Source organism: Ranitomeya imitator, chromosome 10, assembly GCF_032444005.1.
Source record: "Ranitomeya imitator isolate aRanImi1 chromosome 10, aRanImi1.pri, whole genome shotgun sequence".
NCBI classification, from domain to species: Eukaryota; Metazoa; Chordata; class Amphibia; order Anura; family Dendrobatidae; genus Ranitomeya; species Ranitomeya imitator.
In genome coordinates this window covers 141,379,001-141,397,908 of record NC_091291.1, presented here as the reverse complement: position 1 = coordinate 141,397,908, position 18,908 = coordinate 141,379,001, and the positions used below count along the sequence as shown (strand labels likewise).

At 46.7% G+C, this 18,908-nt stretch overlaps 1 protein-coding gene across 2 annotated transcripts in view; it reads left to right on the top strand.

Moving 5' to 3' along the window:
- The first annotated feature begins 5,622 nt into the window (after positions 1-5,622).
- The window catches only part of CDON (cell adhesion associated, oncogene regulated), a 94,147-nt gene continuing 80,861 nt past the window's right edge, over positions 5,623-18,908 (top strand). For both annotated transcript variants that reach the window (XM_069741100.1, XM_069741098.1), the window contains exon 1: positions 5,623-5,758. The gene's annotated coding sequence lies outside the window, so the exon portion shown is untranslated. The remainder of the gene's footprint in view (positions 5,759-18,908) is intronic.

The window sequence follows — 18,908 nt, the reverse complement described above, 5'->3', positions numbered from 1 at the left end:
TGGCTGTCGCCGTTATGGGGGCACTGTGGCTGTCTCTGTTATGGGGGCACTGTGGCTGTCACTGTTATGGGGGCACTGTGGCTGTCGCCGTTATGGGGGCACTGTGGCTGTCGCCGTTATGGGGGCACTGTGGCAGTCTCTGTTATGGGGGCACTGTGGCTGTCGCCGTTATGGGGGCACTGTGGCTGTCTCTGTTATGGGGGCACTGTGGCTGTCTCTGTTATTGGGGCACTGTTATGGGGGCACTGTGGCTATCTCTGTTATGGGGGCACTGTGGCTGTCGCCGTTATGGGGGCACTGTGGCTGTCTCTGTTATGGGGGCACTGTGGCTGTCTCTGTTATGGGGGCACTGTGGCTGTCTCTGTTATGGGGGTACTGTGGCTGTCTCTGTTATGGGGGTACTGTGGCTGTCTCTGTTATGGGGGCACTGTGGCTGTCTCTGTTATGGGGGCACTGTGGCTGTCGCCGTTATGGGGGCACTGTGGCTGTCTCTGTTATGGGGTACTGTGGCTGTCTCTGTTATGGGGGTACTGTGGCTGTCTCTGTTATGGGGGCACTGTGGCTGTCTCTGTTATGGGGGCACTGTGGCTGTCGCCGTTATGGGGGCACTGTGGCTGTCTCTGTTATGGGGGCACTTTTATGGGGGCACTGTGGCTGTCTCTGTTATGGGGGCACTCTGGCTGTCTCTGTTATGGGGGTACTGTGGCTGTCGCTGTTATGGGGGCACTGTGGCTGTCACTGTTATGGGGGCACTGTGGCTGTCGCCGTTATGGGGGCACTGTGGCTGTCGCCGTTATGGGGGCACTGTGGCTGTCTCTGTTATGGGGGCACTGTTATGGGGGCACTGTGGCTGTCTCTGTTATGGGGGCACTGTGGCTGTCTCTGTTATGGGGGCACTGTGGCAGTCTCTGTTATGGGGGCACTGTGGCTGTCTCTGTTATGGGGGCACTGTGGCTGTCTCTGTTATGGGGGCACTGTGGCAGTCTCTGTTATGGGGGCACTGTTATGGGGGCACTGTGGCTGTCTCTGTTATGGGGGCACTGTGGCTGTCTCTGTTATGGGGGCACTGTTATGGGGGCACTGTGGCTGTCTCTGTTATGGGGGCACTGTGGCTGTCTCTGTTATGGGGGCACTGTGGCTGTCGCCGTTATGGGGGCACTGTGGCAGTCTCTTATGGGGGCACTGTTATGGGGGCACTGTGGCAGTCTCTGTTATGAGGGCACTGTGGCTGTCTCTGTTATGGGGGCACTGTGGCTGTCTCTGTTATGGGGGCACTGTGGCAGTCTCTGTTATGGGGGCACTGTTATGGGGGCACTGTGGCTGTCTCTGTTATGGGGGCACTGTGGCTGTCTCTGTTATGGGGGCACTGTGGCTGTCTCTGTTATGAGGGCACTGTGGCTGTCTCTGTTATGGGGGCACTGTGGCTGTCTCTGTTATGGGGGCACTGTGGCAGTCTCTGTTATGGGGGCACTGTTATGGGGGCACTGTGGCTGTCTCTGTTATGGGGGCACTGTGGCAGTCTCTGTTATGGGGGCACTGGGGCTGTCGCCGTTATGGGGGCACTGTGGCTGTCGCCGTTATGGCGGCACTGTGGCTGAAGGTGGTGGTGTGTGAGTTATCGCTCTGCTCCGTCCTGTTTTATTCCATGATTTGTATTTTCCCAGAAATATTTAGCATTAGAGAGCAATGAGTTTCTTGTTAGCGGCCCCCTGATTAGAGGCGCCTCTCCGGGGGGTGCTGCCCAGGACAATGTTGGCACAGCTCGGGGTTACTTTGACCTCTTTTTATCTCTGAATTTAATGATGAGGTAAAATCTTTAACTCTGTGCCAATCGTCGGTTTCCTGCCAGCTCGGCTTCACATGTGAGCGCACAGAGGGAAGCGAGCGCCGGCGACACCTGGAAGTAATGAGCGGAGGTGAAGATTCGGATCTGGGATGTCGATCCGCCACTCCAGAGCTTTGATCTAATGGTGTCAGTCCTGCCCGTTCCTTGGCTGCCATCGCAGCATCTTCAGCTGAATTTATCATGGTCTATAAAGTGATTCTCTGATGAATGTGTGAACTGGACCCTGGGGGTCTCGGGGAGGGGGGGGATATAAATCCTGACAGGTAACGTGCGAGTCCAGAAGCTTCTACAGATGCACCATTGTTACAGGAGCGCTCATGTTCCCATTCTTCTGTCTGTCCTTCCACAACTCCATGCAGTGCACAAGCCCCTGTCTGGGATCCCACCAAGTGATATGTCCATCCTGAGCCCCCTGGTTCACTAAAAGGAAAAAGCAAATGGCTAGTTCTGCGCTGCTGTGAAAGAATGGAGGACGACAGTCCAATAGTATGTGGTCTATTCGTCAACGCGTTTCAAAGTGTACAAGTTCTTCATCGGGACAACCACGATCCCACGGATGGTCGACCTGAAGTCAAGTCATCACCTCGATCCCGGTCGACCACGATCTGCTGAATGAGGCGCTGGCGTTAGGGTTTCTGCTGCCAGCGGAGGGGCACCGGGTCTGTATGCTTACACACCAAGTGTTGGTGCTTTCCCAAGTGATTGGGTCGGACTCCGCACGGGCCTTCTGACCAGTCTTAAAGGGGTTGTCAACCGCCGGACGACCCCTTCTTCACTGCTATATAAAATAAGAGGCTCCCCTCCCAGAATGACGCCATTACTGCGATGTCGGCATTGTTGTGTCCCTTCACCTCTGCACATACAGCGCCAATCTGAAAGGTAAGAATAGATTTTTTTTATTTTGGGCACTGGAGCTTAGAACTAAACTTTAGTCGTTTTGCCGTTCAGGAGAGTTGGAAAGCTGAGCGTCGATGACATGGTGACTACGGTCAGACTAATATATTTTCGGTCAGGTCACACAATGGTCCGCAGGTGGTTAGCACACGACCGGTGCACTCGGACGTCACGGATGGGGATCGGTCTGTGTGTTAGTCTCAATGATATGTGACCTGGTCTGTCCGTCTGCAAAGCCGACACAACGGGGCGGCCGGAGAAACGTTCCTGTGAGCACAGCCTGAGGCCCCCGTACACATTACAGGGCTGTCGGACGACTCGCCCATACACCGGAGCTCCGAGCCGAGTGCTCTTATGTTCTCCATAAGAAAGATGAAAAGTGACAGATCGGCCGGAGGAAAACAAAGCAATCAGCCGTCCGAAATCCGACACGTGTGATCGACGTCTTCCCCAACCATCAGCCGGCCAAAATCCGACATGTGTGATCGACGTCTTCCCCAACCATCAGCCGTCCGAAATCCGACACGTGTGATCGACGTCTTCCCCAACCATCAGCCGACCGAAATCCGACACGTGTGATCGACGTGTTCCCCAACCATCAGCCGGCCAAAATCCGACATGTGTGATCGACGTCTTCCCCAACCATCAGCCGTCCGAAATCCGACACGTGTGATCGACGTCTTCCCCAACCATCAGCCGACCGAAATCCGACACGTGTGATCGACGTCTTCCCCGACCATCAGCCGTCCGAAATCCGACACGTGTGATCGACGTCTTCCCCAACCATCAGCCGTCTGAAATCCGACATGTGTGATCGATGTTTTCCCCGACCATCAGCCGACCGAAATCCGACACGTGTGATCGACGTCTTCCCCGACCATCAGCCGTCCGAAATCCGACACGTGTGATCGACGTCTTCCCCGACCATCAGCCGTCCGAAATCCGACACGTGTGATCGACGTCTTCCCCGACCATCAGCCGTCCGAAATCCTACACGTGTGATCGACGTCTTCCCCGACCATCAGCCGGCCGAAATCCGACACGTGTGATCAACGTCTTCCCCGACCATCAGCCGTCCGAAATCCGACATGTGTGATCGACGTCTTCCCCAACCATCAGCCGTCCGAAATCCGACATGTGTGATCGATGTTTTCCCCGACCATCAGCCGACCGAAATCCGACACGTGTGATCGACGTCTTCCCCCAACCATCAGCCGGCCGAAATCCGACACGTGTGATCGACGTCTTCCCCGACCATCAGCCGTCCGAAATCCGACATGTGTGATCGATGTTTTCCCCGACCATCAGCCGACCGAAATCCGACACGTGTGATCGACGTCTTCCCCGACCATCAGCCGTCCGAAATCCGACACGTGTGATCGACGTCTTCCCCAACCATCAGCCGTCCGAAATCCGACATGTGTGATCGATGTTTTCCCCGACCATCAGCCGACCGAAATCCGACACGTGTGATCGACGTCTTCCCCGACCATCAGCCGTCCGAAATCCGACATGTGTGATCGATGTTTTCCCCGACCATCAGCCGACCGAAATCCGACACGTGTGATCGACGTCTTCCCCGACCATCAGCCGTCCGAAATCCGACACGTGTGATCGACGTCTTCCCCAACCATCAGCCGTCCGAAATCCGACATGTGTGATCGATGTTTTCCCCGACCATCAGCCGACCGAAATCCGACACGTGTGATCGACGTCTTCCCCGACCATCAGCCGTCCGAAATCCGACACGTGTGATCGACGTCTTCCCCGACCATCAGCCGTCCGAAATCCGACACATGTGATCGACGTCTTCCCCGACCATCAGCCGTCCGAAATCCTACACGTGTGATCGACGTCTTCCCCGACCATCAGCCGGCCGAAATCCGACACGTGTGATCGACGTCTTCCCCGACCATCAGCCGTTCGAAATCCAAAATGTGTGATCGACGTCTTCCCCGACCATCAGCCGTCCGAAATCCGACACGTGTGATCGACGTCTTCCCCGACCATCAGCCGTTCGAAATCCGACACGTGTGATCGACGTCTTCCCCGACCATCAGCCGGCCGGTCCCACATATACATTGTATCATCAGCGGAACCTTTCGATACCATGGGGTTCGGCCAACATTAGTCTCGTGTATGGGGGCCTGACTTTAGGATTGTGAAATGATCCGTATCAGATCGGACACGGATCCGTAATCCGGTCAAATACCAATCTGCACCCCATGAGCGTGAATAGGGATCCCGCAGAAACCGCTCTATATACTGCGTTGCAAATAAATAACGGCATGAAAATAGCCGGACGGAAAGACAGCGAGGCTCATCCTGGGTCATGTGATAAGTGCAAGTCTGGCGAGTGTGCTCTCTCCCCAAGGGGCTGGTGCTTATTAGACTTTTTTTCTTTTATTTTTTTCTTTGGGGGGTGGGAAGGGTGTGCAAATACTAACTTATGTTATTTTGCAATTTCGGATTTATTGTTCCGTCCGGTAATAAATTTGCATCGTGGCTCCAACGTTCACATTGAGAAATAATCAGCGGCGGCAAAAGAAAGAAGAAAAAAATTGCCGGTGGGGAGGGGGTCAACTTTCCATCCAAAACACATGTTTTTTAGTCACTATTCCTGTTATCTTGGCTGCTTCCTGCATGTTTGTTGCTGGGGCGGCGCGCTCATCGAGGATGGGCTGTTTACTAGGCCTCTGCTCCATCCAGCAGGCATGTGTTGTCAATTTCCAAAATAAAAAAAAAATTTTTTTTTGCAATTTTTCTTTTATAGAACAATCTGAGACAAGAACCTTCCCTTCCGCCCTCGTCCTCTCTGTGTCTTCGTTTCAAAGCAATTTCTGGCTCTCGTTCCCCCTTCAGAGAAAGTTTCCTTGGCTGCTAAGCAAAAGTCGCTGGGCAGAAAGCCACAGCGGAGGGGCTGAGCTCTGGAGGAAGAGGCGACTGCGGCATCTGCTCCTGGAGACCAGCGTTGGTCGGACGAGGCTGCGACACGACACCTTTCAGGGCAGCGAGAAGGTAAGTGACGCACGGTACCATCGCCGCCGCTCCAGCGCTGCTGCAGACGTTTTTGCACCTTTCCATTTACTGTACACATAAACATACTGTGAATTTAACAGTATAGATGTAGCAGAGTTTGGGGTGCGTGCAAAAGTAAGTAAAGTTTTACCTGCAGTCCTATGCAAAACCAAAGATTAGACTTTGTGATATCACCATGCATTGTGCTGAACGACAAACTCAGCTGTGCAAACTAGCACTGCTACATCTGCTCATGACAGCTAGTTAACTGCTGCCTATGACAAGCTCAGCTCTGCACCGTCCTACATACTATATGATACTTGTCCTCAGTTCATCTGACAAACTCAACTCTGCATCATCCTACATACTATAGGATACTTGTCCTCAGTACATCTGACAAACTCAGCTCTGCACCGTCCTACATACTATAGGATACTTGTCCTCAGTTCATCTGACAAACTCAACTCTGCATCATCCTACATACTATAGGATACTTGTCCTCAGTACATCTGACAAACTCAGCTCTGCACCGTCCTACATACTATAGGATACTTGTCCTCAGTTCATCTGACAAGCTCAGCTCTGCACCATCCTACATACTATAGGATACTTGTCCTCAGTACATCTGACAAACTCAGCTCTGCACCGTCCTACATACTATAGGATACTTGTCCTCAGTTCATCTGACAAACTCAACTCTGCATCATCCTACATACTATAGGATACTTGTCCTCAGTACATCTGACAAACTCAGCTCTGCACCGTCCTACATACTATAGGATACTTGTCCTCAGTTCATCTGACAAACTCAACTCTGCATCATCCTACATACTATAGGATACTTGTCCTCAGTACATCTGACAAACTCAGCTCTGCACCGTCCTACATACTATAGGATACTTGTCCTCAGTTCATCTGACAAGCTCAGCTCTGCACCATCCTACATACTATAGGATACTTGTCCTCAGTACATCTGACAAACTCAGCTCTGCACCGTCCTACATACTATAGGATACTTGTCCTCAGTACATCTGACAAACTCAGCTCTGCACCGTCCTACATACTATAGGATACTTGTCCTCAGTACATCTGACAAACTCAGCTCTGCACCGTCCTACATACTATAGGATATTTGTCCTCAGTACATCTGACAAACTCAGCTCTGCACCGTCCTACATACTATAGGATACTTGTCCTCAGTACATCTGACAAGCTCAGCTCTGCATCATCCTACATACTATAGGATATTTGTCCTCAGTACATCTGACAAACTCAGCTCTGCACCGTCCTACATACTATAGGATACTTGTCCTCAGTTCATCTGACAAGCTCAGCTCTGCATCATCCTACATACTATAGGATATTTGTCCTTATTTCATCTGACAAACTCAGCCCTGCACCGTCCTACATACTATAGGATACTTGTCCTCAGTTCATCTGACAAGCTCAGCTCTGCATTATCCTACATACTATAGGATACTTGTCCTCAGTTCATCTGACAAACTCAGCTCTGCACCGTCCTACATACTATAGGATATTTGTCCTCAGTACATCTGACAAACTCAGCCCTGCACCGTCCTACATACTATAGGATACTTGTCCTCAGTTCATCTGACAAGCTCAGCTCTGCACCATCCTCTACATACTATAGGATATTTGTCCTCAGTTCATCTGACAAACTCAGCTCTGCATCATCCTACATACTATAGGATACTTGTCCTCAGTTCATCTGACAAACTCAACTCTGCACTGTCCTACATACTATAGGATACTTGTCCTCAGTACATCTGACAAACTCAGCTCTGCACCGTCCTACATACTATAGGATACTTGTCCTCAGTACATCTGACAAACTCAGCTCTGCATCATCCTACATACTATAGGATACTTGTCCTCAGTTCATCTGACAAACTCAACTCTGCACTGTCCTACATACTATAGGATACTTGTCCTCAGTACATCTGACAAACTCAGCTCTGCACCGTCCTACATACTATAGGATACTTGTCCTCAGTACATCTGACAAACTCAGCTCTGCACCGTCCTACATACTATAGGATACTTGTCCTCAGTACATCTGACAAACTCAGCTCTGCATCATCCTACATACTATAGGATACTTGTCCTCAGTTCATCTGTCAAACTCAACTCTGCACTGTCCTACATACTATAGGATACTTGTCCTCAGTACATCTGACAAACTCAGCTCTGCACCGTCCTACATACTATAGGATATTTGTCCTTTGTTCATCTGACAAATTCAGCTCTGCATTTTGCTAAATGATATAAACTACGGCTCCATTTGGGCTTCACCAGATGCCTCTCTGCTCCAATACAAACTCAGCTCTGCTACTTACGTTCATGTTGTCATAACCGTCCTGTACCAGTTCATTCAGACAAGTCATTAGCCGTGCAGATAAAGATGTGACAGGTCGGCAATAATGAAAAAAACGACACCTTGACATGAACGGCGTCGTTTTCTGCAGTGTGAATTAAGTACAAGGTGCAGCAGAGCTGAGTTTGTCATTTTGACAGCAAGGTGCATTACCGGTGCTTTTGCACCGGGATGAAAACAGTTTTACTACGTAAATTTCTCTTTTTCTATCCCCTTGGTTAAATGCCACTTTCAGCTCTGCTACATCTCTATAGAAGTGAGCAATTGTAGCAATCGCAGTGTGACAGTGTATCTGATGGCCGCGGTCTTTTTTCACTGCTGGCTGGAGCAGTAAGGGTTAATCGTGGCCGCACGCAGACACGGTTTCCAAGTCTCGCAGGCCGGGGTGTATGTTTACGGAGATCGCTTGGATTTCAGCCTCTAACTGTTAACCACAAAATTGCTTTATTTGTTTCCTTTAACAGTTTTAAAGTAAATTCACATTATATCGGGAAGATCCCGTGTTGCAGCACCAGATGTGAGCGCTGCTGCGGCGGCGGCGGCGCAGAGAACACACACAATAATAATGGTTGGGGCTGCAAAGAGGTTAAAAGATCTGGAGAGAAAAACCCAGCTTTCCTAAAGTCCTGACTAACAAAGGGGTGTAACTGAGCAGGGAAGGGTGTCAAAGAAAGGGGGGGGACTTTAATAATGGCCATTTTATTTCACGCAACTTTAGAAAAACCATGTAAAAATAAGAAAGAGATGCATTTTTTTAAAATATTTTGAAACATTTATTTTTTTCGTTGATGGTTAGTGATTTGGGTGAGATGTAACATTGGATCTTTCGGAGCTCAGTGCTGCCGTCTCTAAAGTATTGTGCCCCGGAAGGATAGGTGCCAGTAGGTACACTCACCTGACCAGGCCAATTAAAAGGTTATCGCAGTAGATGGAGGTGAACTTTGTACAACAATATTCTAGTGGAAGTCACAATAATTGTAATGAGATTATGGAGCACCTTGTAACACGGAGTTTTTATTAATAGTCACAACTGCTCACATTAGAAATGTGAGGAATAATACCAGTAGTAGTGATACTGTGATGTGGGCACCAGTCAGACCCTATAAATACTGATCCTCCTGCATGTTCTTTTTTTCAGCTTGAATCTTAGGCTTCTTTACATCATTTTCACAATATTTGTCATTGCTTTTTTTCCCTATATCTCATCTTCTTCCCCATTCTATTCTCATTGATGCAAAATTCGATGTATCCATTGTCCAAAACATTCTATTATTCTATTTTCAATACCCCAATAGATTTTGGCTTAGGATGGGGTAAAAGTTGCCCCCATATCTGTTCCCTTAAATAGAAAATAAAATCAATCCTGTTCCTTATACTTAATGTTTCATGGATATGAGAAAGATGGGTAGATAGATGTGAAATACAAACATATGAAACAAATAACATAAACACTCAATGTGTATTTTAAGACCTTGTTTACTATCTTTTTATGTGCAATATATATATGTTTATCTTCTTTTTATCTTGTATGCATCTATCTAAACATTTAGTCTATATCTCTCCTCTGCTTTATCTTTCTATAAAGGTTCTGTGTCTAATTATCCAATAATCAGGGTTGTACAGTTAATGTGACTCAATATTACTAATATCATGGGAAATGCCACAAGTAATACCAGTATCAGTGATCCTCAGTCATGGGATCCAGTCAGGCCCTATAAATGCAGCTTGTCTTCAATGTTCAGTTTTCTTCTTTGATCTTTGAGTTTTCAATGTCAACTGCATAATTTTTGTCATTGTTTTTATTAATCTTGCTGCTACTCATCCTCTTCAAACTGACCCTGCATAAAATTGAATCTATATGTGACAGATATAAGATTTCCAAACAGAGTATTATAATGGGGTAGATGTTGCTCCCATTGCTGTTCCCTTAATTTGAAATTAAATGTAATCCTTATGCATAAAAAAGATGAACATCTAATAACTATATAAACCTATCAATCTGTTATTTATCTATTATCTATATATACCATCTATCTATTATCTATCTTCTCTCTATCTATTATTTATCTATTATATATTATTTATCTATTATCTATCTTTGTAGTTTCAGTAATCAGGTTTGTGCAATCTCTGGATGTGGAAGGTTTCTGTCTCTCTTACACTACATTAGTGCTAATGTCTATGATTTAGGACAGGCCAGTTTCGTCTGTCCTAAATTAGTAGATTTTTCCTACTAATGTTTCATGGTTCTCTATGGAGTATTGAAGGCATTGGTCTTACATCCCGTACATGAAAATAATATTGAAAGAGCTGTCAGTGGCTTACACTGAATGTACCTGGCATCCTTCAGGTTCAGTCTCTTTATGGGACTGCAGTTTCTATATCCTAACAGAAAGTTCTGAATATGTAAAATGACTCTCTGGTCCTCATTTCACCCCGACACGGCTTCTGCTGATAAAATACATAACATCAGACAGGAAAATCTGAGTTTTCTAAAGAGTTTGGATAAATTAGACGTCCTTTCTTCCTGTGAGTACATGTATTTCATTGGATTTGCACAACTCCTATTAATAAAAACCAGCAGAGCTAAATAGAGTCACCACATTCAGATAGAATAATCACATCGATATGAGAAATGAACATCGATGAGTGACAGATAAGATATGACGAAAATGCAGAGAATATATTAGATAAATAGAAGATACAGAATTTATAATTGATGGATAAATAGAGAAATATAGTGGATAGATTAAGTAGCTAGATATCAGATATTGGATGGGTAGTAGAGTTGAGCAAAAGAAAAATTCTTAGGACCGTGGTCCAGCCAACAGCCATCTTGGTAGCCTCTGGCTTCCGGAGTAGGGCCGTGTGAAGCTCCTCCGACCTGCCGACATCCTCAGCGCCTCTCCTGCAGAAGGACCACCATGACATCATCATGGCGGTGTGACTCGCACATGACATCACACTGGGCCTGCCAATCAGAAGAGGCGCTGGTGGTGATGGCTCGCAGGGCACTGTTCTGGCGGTCATGCATTACGCTGGACCGGGGTTTTGAGGCTTTTTTTCTGGTCATCTCTATTGGATGGATTATTAGATATTGGACTGATGTAGCTCGATGTCAGATAAATGGATGATCTGTCATTGGTTTTCTCAGCTTCATTGTATCTTACGACATTCAGGTTTCCCTTTTGTGACTTTTCATGCCTTGTACAGACCTGTGGTCCATATACCTCGGCTTGTGCTGTAATCCCGAGCCCCTGCTCTTCTCTCATGTTACAGTCAATGGTTCGGTGCCAGGATTTAACCCTTCGTCATAAATGGAGAGTTCATGAATTACACAACATATAAAGCAGTAATTGGGCAGAAAAGCTGCGCTCTGCAGCCTGAGCCTGGGAGACATTAACATCCATCATTTCCTGCATTTTCCTCTCTTCTCATAGATGTTTTCTGGCGATTAGGTCACTGGTTTCGCTAAACAAATTCTCATGGCTCGATAATTATTCCTCTGGAGGATCCTTTGCAATCCACCGGATCTTATTCTATATAGGTAAAAATAAACAAAAATGAGCATTTACCTCTAAAATAGAAATATATATCCTTAAATCATCCTCTTCCAAAAAGTTTTCAGAGTTTAATTTGTTCCTAGGAAGTATGTCTGACAACCACAGTGGCTTCCATTGTAGATCCCGGGGGAGTTGTCATACAGCTACTTAGCGTTCTTCATGGTAAATCTGCAAATATGTGCAGTGATCTAGGGAGAAACATCACAGCGTTGTGCTGGAGATATTCTGCTCAGGAGTCTGTAAGAAGCGAGTGGCAACCAGTATATTACTAAAGCTCCGCATGACGCCCCAAACAACGACAGGGAACGCTGTTCTCATCCCCAAAATTCTGTTCTCACAAAATGTATCCGAGTTTCCTAGAGCAAAAGCGATTCTACATGTAATGTATCAGAGCGAATGACCACTCATAGTTTGTCTTAACTGCTGCAGTTCTCTAAGTCTCTAATCGCCGTTTATTAAAATAAAAATCCACCTTTTTAATTTTCACTTGTCACAGATGATTCTAGGATGTCACAAATGATATCATTATATAATAGATGATGACATGGCAGCTGTGATATCATATTATTTGTGACACCACAATATTATCGCTGGTCATTACAACATATAGTACTGCGCAAATTTTTTAGGTAGAAATATGCTGCAGAATAAGAAGCTTTCAGAAATGAAAGGGTTAATAGTATATCTCTATCAACTAACAAAATACAAAGTGAATGAACACAAAAGAAATGTGAATCCCATCAGTATCTGATGATCGCCCGTAGCCTCCATCATCAGTATGTAGTGACTGCCCATAGCCTCCATCATCAGTATGTGGTGACCGCCCGTCACCACCATCATCAGTATGTGGTGACTGCCCATAGCCTCCATCATCAGTATGTGGTGACCGCCCGTCCCCTCCATCATCAGTATGTGGTGACTGCCCATAGCCTCCATCATCAGTATGTGGTGACTGCCCATAGCCACCATCATCAGTATGTGGTGACTGCCCATAGCCACCATCATCAGTATGTGGTGACTGCCCATCACCTCCATCATCAGTATCTAGTGACCGCCCATCACCTCCATCATCAGTATCTGGTGACCGCCCGTCTCCTCCATCATCAGTATCTGGTGACCGCCCGTCTCCTCCATCATCAGTATCTGGTGACTGCCCGTCTCCTCCATCATCAGTATCTGGTGACTGCCCGTCTCCTCCATCATCAGTATCTGGTGACTGCCCGTCTCCTCCATCATCAGTATCTGGTGACCGCCCGTCTCCTCCATCATCAGTATCTGGTGACTGCCCGTCTCCTCCATCATCAGTATCTGGTGACCGCCCGTCTCCTCCATCATCAGTATCTGGTGACCGCCCGTCGCCTCCTTCACTTCTTCTCGGTCACTTGTACACAGGTTATGGAGGATCTCGGTAGGAGTTGGTGCCAAACATCTTGGAGACCTGACCCCAGATCTTCTGTGTATGAGGCCTGTGCGGATCCTTCGGTCTCTTCATGTGATCCCAGACAGATGGGATGATGTGAGATCAGGACTCTGTGGGACCGGATCATCACTCCCAGGACTCCTCGTTATTAATGAATTTGGCTGGATGACTCCCAGGACTCCTCGTTATTAATGAATTTGGCTGGATGTTGGGGTTCATTGTCCGGCTGGAGAATAAATTTGGAGCCGATCAGACGCCTCGTGATATTACATGATGGGGAAGTATTTTCTGGATTTAAGCATTGAGGACACCATTAATCTTGGCCAAATCCACAACTCCATTTGCTGAAATACAGCCTCAAACTTGCAGGATCTTTCTCCGTGCGTCACGGCTCCTGCACACCCTCATTATTGTGCCTCTCGTCAGCCCTTCAGGAACAATCTGCTTCTGTTACATCTCAATATTTCACATTTCGACTCATGAGTCTGGAGCACCTGATGCCATTTTTCTGCCCCTTGGCTCCTATGTTTTCAGGCATAGCTTGGCTTTGTTTCCATGTAGAAGAAAATGCTTTTGGCCACAATTCTTCTATGAAAGCCACTTCTGGCCTGACTTCTCCTAACTGTAGATGGTTATTTCTAGGTCCCACTGGTTGCTGCCAGGTCTGAGCTGATGGAACTGCTGAACATCTTCTGACTTCCAAAGGAAATAACATGTGTCGTTCATCTGCTGCACTAAGTTTCTTTGGCCGGCCACTGTATCTACGGTTCTCATTGTTGCCACTTCTAGGTGTCCTCGATGCTGAGAAATCCTGGCAGATACTTTCCCATCATGTAATACCATCAGGGAGGGGTCTGAGTGGCTCAGAATTTATTCTGCAGAAGGACAATGACCCCCAGTATTCAGAAAATGTCATTAATGATGAGGAGTCCTGGGGGTGATGATCTCACATCATCCCATCTGTCTGGGATCACATGAAGACAGAGTAGGATCCGCACAGGCCTCATACACAGAAGATCTGGGGTCAGGTCTACAAGATGTTTGGAACAACCTACTGCTGAGATCCTTCAAAAACTCTATGCAAGTGACAAGAAGTGATGGAGGCGACGGGCGGTCACCAGATACTGATGATGGAAGTGACCGGCAGTTTCCAGACACTGATGATGGAGGCGACAGGCGGTCACCAGATACTGATGATGGAGGCGACGGACGGTAACCAGGTACTGATGATGGAGGCGATGGGCGGTCACAAGATACTGATGATGGAGGTGATGGGCGGTTTCCAGACACTGATGATGGAGGTGATGGGCGATCACCAGATACTGATGATGGAGGTGATGGGCGATCACCAGATACTGATGATGGAGGTGATGGGCGGTCACCAGATACTGATGATGGAGGTGATGGGTGGTCACCAGGTACTGATGATGGAGGTGACGGGCGGTCACAAGATACTGATGATGGAGGTGACGGGCGGTCACAAGATACTGATGATGGAGGTGACAGGCGGTCACAAGATACTGATGATGGAGGAGACGGGCGGTCACAAGATACTGATGATGGAGGTGACAGGCGGTCACAAGATACTGATGATGGAGGTGACGGGCGGTCACAAGATACTAATGATGGAGGTGACAGGCGGTCACAAGATACTGATGATGGAGGTGACAGGCGGTCACAAGATACTGATGATGGAGGTGACGGGCAGTCACAAGATACTGATGATGGAGGTGACGGGCGGTCACAAGATACTGATGATGGAGGCGACAGGCGGTCACAAGATACTGATGATGGAGGTGACGGGCGGTCACAAGATACTGATGATGGAGGCGACAGGCGGTCACAAGATACTGATGATGGAGGTGACGGGCGGTCACAAGATACTGATGATGGAGGTGACAGGCGGTCACAAGATACTGATGATGGAGGTGACGGGCGGTCACAAGATACTAATGATGGAGGTGACAGGCGGTCACAAGATACTGATGATGGAGGTGACAGGCGGTCACAAGATACTGATGATGGAGGTGACGGGCAGTCACAAGATACTGATGATGGAGGTGACGGGCGGTCACAAGATACTGATGATGGAGGCGACAGGCGGTCACAAGATACTGATGATGGAGGTGACGGGCGGTCACAAGATACTGATGATGGAGGCGACAGGCGGTCACAAGATACTGATGATGGAGGTGACGGGCGGTCACAAGATACTGATGATGGAGGTGACAGGCGGTCACAAGATACTGATGATGGAGGTGACAGGCGGTCACCAGATACTGATGATGGAGGCGATGGGCGGCACCAGATACTGATGATGGAGGTGACGGGCGGTCACTAGATACTGATGACGGAGGCGACAGGCGGTCACCAAATATTGATGGGATTTAGATTTTATTAATTGATAAAAATAAGCTATCACCATTTTATATTTTTAACCCATTTTTTCAGCACCTGCCTACAAGTTTTGCCCAGTACTGAATGTCACAGATGATAAGATTATATAACAAGTAGCAAAATAGATATAATAGAGAAAAACATAACTGAATGCTACAGATGATAAAATGTCACCGATGATAAAGTATCACAGATAAGAACATGATCTTATGATGTCACAGATGATAAAATCATGTAACCAGTCACATAATGATAACATAATAACATAATAGATATCATAGATGACAACAGAACATGACGCCACAATGTGAGAAATGCTAAAATATCATAGATAAAAACATGATGTCACAGATGATAAAACAATGTCACAGAAAATATGATGTCACAGATAATACGATTGTATCGCAGGTAACACATTTTGAATGATGTGGTGATGTCACAGATGAAAAAATGATATTGTGGATGATACAGTAATGTCACAGATAACATGACTGATGAGATACTGTTTCATTTTCTCAGATGATATCATCTTTTATCTTCTGTGACATCATGAAGTTACGGACGGACGCAATGCTGTGGAGCATCTGAATTCTTTGGGAGCCGCTTGGGAATTGTATAATTGGAGGATACTGCGTGGAAATATATCTGTAATTTAAGGGAAAACGCTGTTTGTAGGATGGAGGAGATGATGCGTCCCATTTCTCTTTAGTTCTGGGTTCTGCATGAGAAGTGCCTGATAACCAGAACATAACAAGGACTGTGCAGTAAATGGAAGCAGACAGTGCGGAGCATTGCTGCAGCTCGGGACCAGCAGCCGTGGTCCTGGGAATAATGAAACTGAAATTCTTATTAATGACCAGGAGAAATATTTCATGTAATTATACACTCGGGTCATCGTAAAGCTTTGATTCGGCTATATCTATGGCTGCCATATCCCCCCAACCTGCCTTATTAGTTTCTTACATCGTTACACTGTAATCCTTCCCTCACTCACACATCTTGTCAGTGGTTACAGTGTGAAAGTTCTATCATTACAGCAGCACAGAGTATTTCAGGATGTGGGTGAGTTGATCTTGATCTTGTGGGTGATCACATCCGAAAAGTTATATAGTAAAAGGAGGAGCGTACGCTCTGCAGCGCAGAGTATTTTAGGATATCGGTGAGTTAATCTTGAGTTTGTGGGTGATCATTAACTGAAAGTTACGTATTAGAAGGAGCAAGGTGATATCTTCAGCAGCACAGAGTATTTTAGAAAAAGAGAGGTGCTGCTCTTTTGGGAGGTCACAAAATGAATGGGGTAGAAGAGTTTGTTAGCGAGGAGTAGGGGACAGATGGAGGGTGTTTGACTGTAGGGTAAGGGTTTGTATGTAGTCTGTAGCCAAGGAGACACATAGGCGTGAACAGGAGCTGTGGACACAAAACGGTAGTGTATTTCCAGACATGACTTAGATTGGCTTATTGATTTTTCATACCTGCTTGTATAAGTATTCATACCCTAAAGGTAAAGCGTTTGTTACAAAAGTGGAATGTTTTGGGTGTGTCCGGACCCTTAGCACTTTGCACAGGGGAATCATCCGAGGAGGTGTTGGGTGTCTGGAGCCAACCCTGCGCCAATGACTTATTTCATCCTCAGGGAGGAAGAGTTAAATGTCCCTGGTGTGAGATAGTACCCACTGCCAAGCGGCACCAGCCTGTTTACAGTAACTGTGTGAGGCTCCAGGCTATAAAAGGCAATGTGGACCTGCGCCGGGTGAGGGAATGTAAACGCTTGGGAGATTATTACTTCTATCATATACATTGAGGAACTGAACAGACCCCGAACCAAGAAACAAACCTGTCCCTGGACGCAGAATCCTGATTTACGGCTCCCAGCCACATACCAGGCACCAAGCAACTTCTTTGCTTTTTTCCCCTGAGTTTTATTTTTTTAGCGAATGGATAAATAAAGGGAAAACATAAAATGCCTATACTGGTGGGGAATAATGTGCCAGACACATGACAAATAGTTGCTGCTACTATGTGGAAGCCGGACAGTAACAGTGACTGCAATGGGCGCAATCAACACCCCATCATATTATTAGCAACAGTTGTGAGATCCATCCTGCTGTCTATTAATCTGCAACTGCAATCAGAATCCTTGGATAAATCACTTACATAATATATATTAGTTGGGTCAGTGATTTACATTGTTTTTGTTTCATAAAGTTTGGAAATTTTGCTAATCCAATTTGCAATGAGGAAAGGGTGAATAATTTTGTCTGCACCTGTGTCTGTCCTACCTAAAAAGTAGAGAATTCCCCTGTACCAAAGATATGGGTGCAAGCCATGGTTTTTAAATATTTATATCGATCTATGAAGTTATGAGAATGATGAGATCAGGAATAAATATAAGCCTTGGATTAATGTTACAGATAAACGGGAAGCACTGGAGCTCTAGGAGATGCGGGACCTGGAGTGCGCACTGACTCCGATCTAGTTAGTATTCTGGGATTTGTCATTCATTATTATTGAATAAACCAAATGAAATGCTGAAGGTCAGAAGATGACATGTCTGAGGGTATGTGCACACGTTGCGGAGAGGTGTGCGGGTTTTTCCGCACTGATTTTGGTAAATCCACAGGAAATCCGCACTGCGGAATTACAGCGGTTTTTCCGCGGATTTCACCTGTGGTTTTACACCTGCGGATTCCTATTATGGAGCAGGTGTAAACCGCTGTGGAATCCGCACAAAGAATTGACATGCTGCGGAATAAACCGCTACGTTTCCGCATGTTGTTTTTTTTTTCGCAGCATGTGCACTGCAGACTTTGTTTTCCATAGGTTTACATGGTACTGTAAACTCATGGAAAACTGCTGCGAATCCGCAGCAAAATCCGCAGCGTGTGCACATACCCTGAGTGTCTGCAGGCATTCCCACCACTTGGCTCTAGACTTCCCCTCACTCAGGGCAGAGATTCAGTTCACAGTCCGAGCCCTGTTGACGCCTCTGAGGCCGTTGAGTTTGGTTAGGAGCCCTGAGGCTGGTCCACACTTGGATCTCAAAACATGGATGTGTGATTCCAGCCTTTCTCAACCCTTAAAAGGATAATAATCTAAAGACTAATCAATTAAAAGTAAAAAAAAAAAAAAACGCATCAAATGCCTGGACTGGCTAGGGCAGAGGTGTATAGAGCAAAAAGTATGATGCCCCTCAAATATAAATCCTCCCAGCTCCCCACACAGTATGATGCCCAACAGACCTCACATACCAAGAATGATGGCCACAGCATCCCCCCCCACCAACAGTATGATGGTCCCACATCCACTGTTCCACAGTATGATGTCCCCCAGAGCCTCCCACACAGGATAATGGACCCCGCTGTCCCTCTCGCTGCC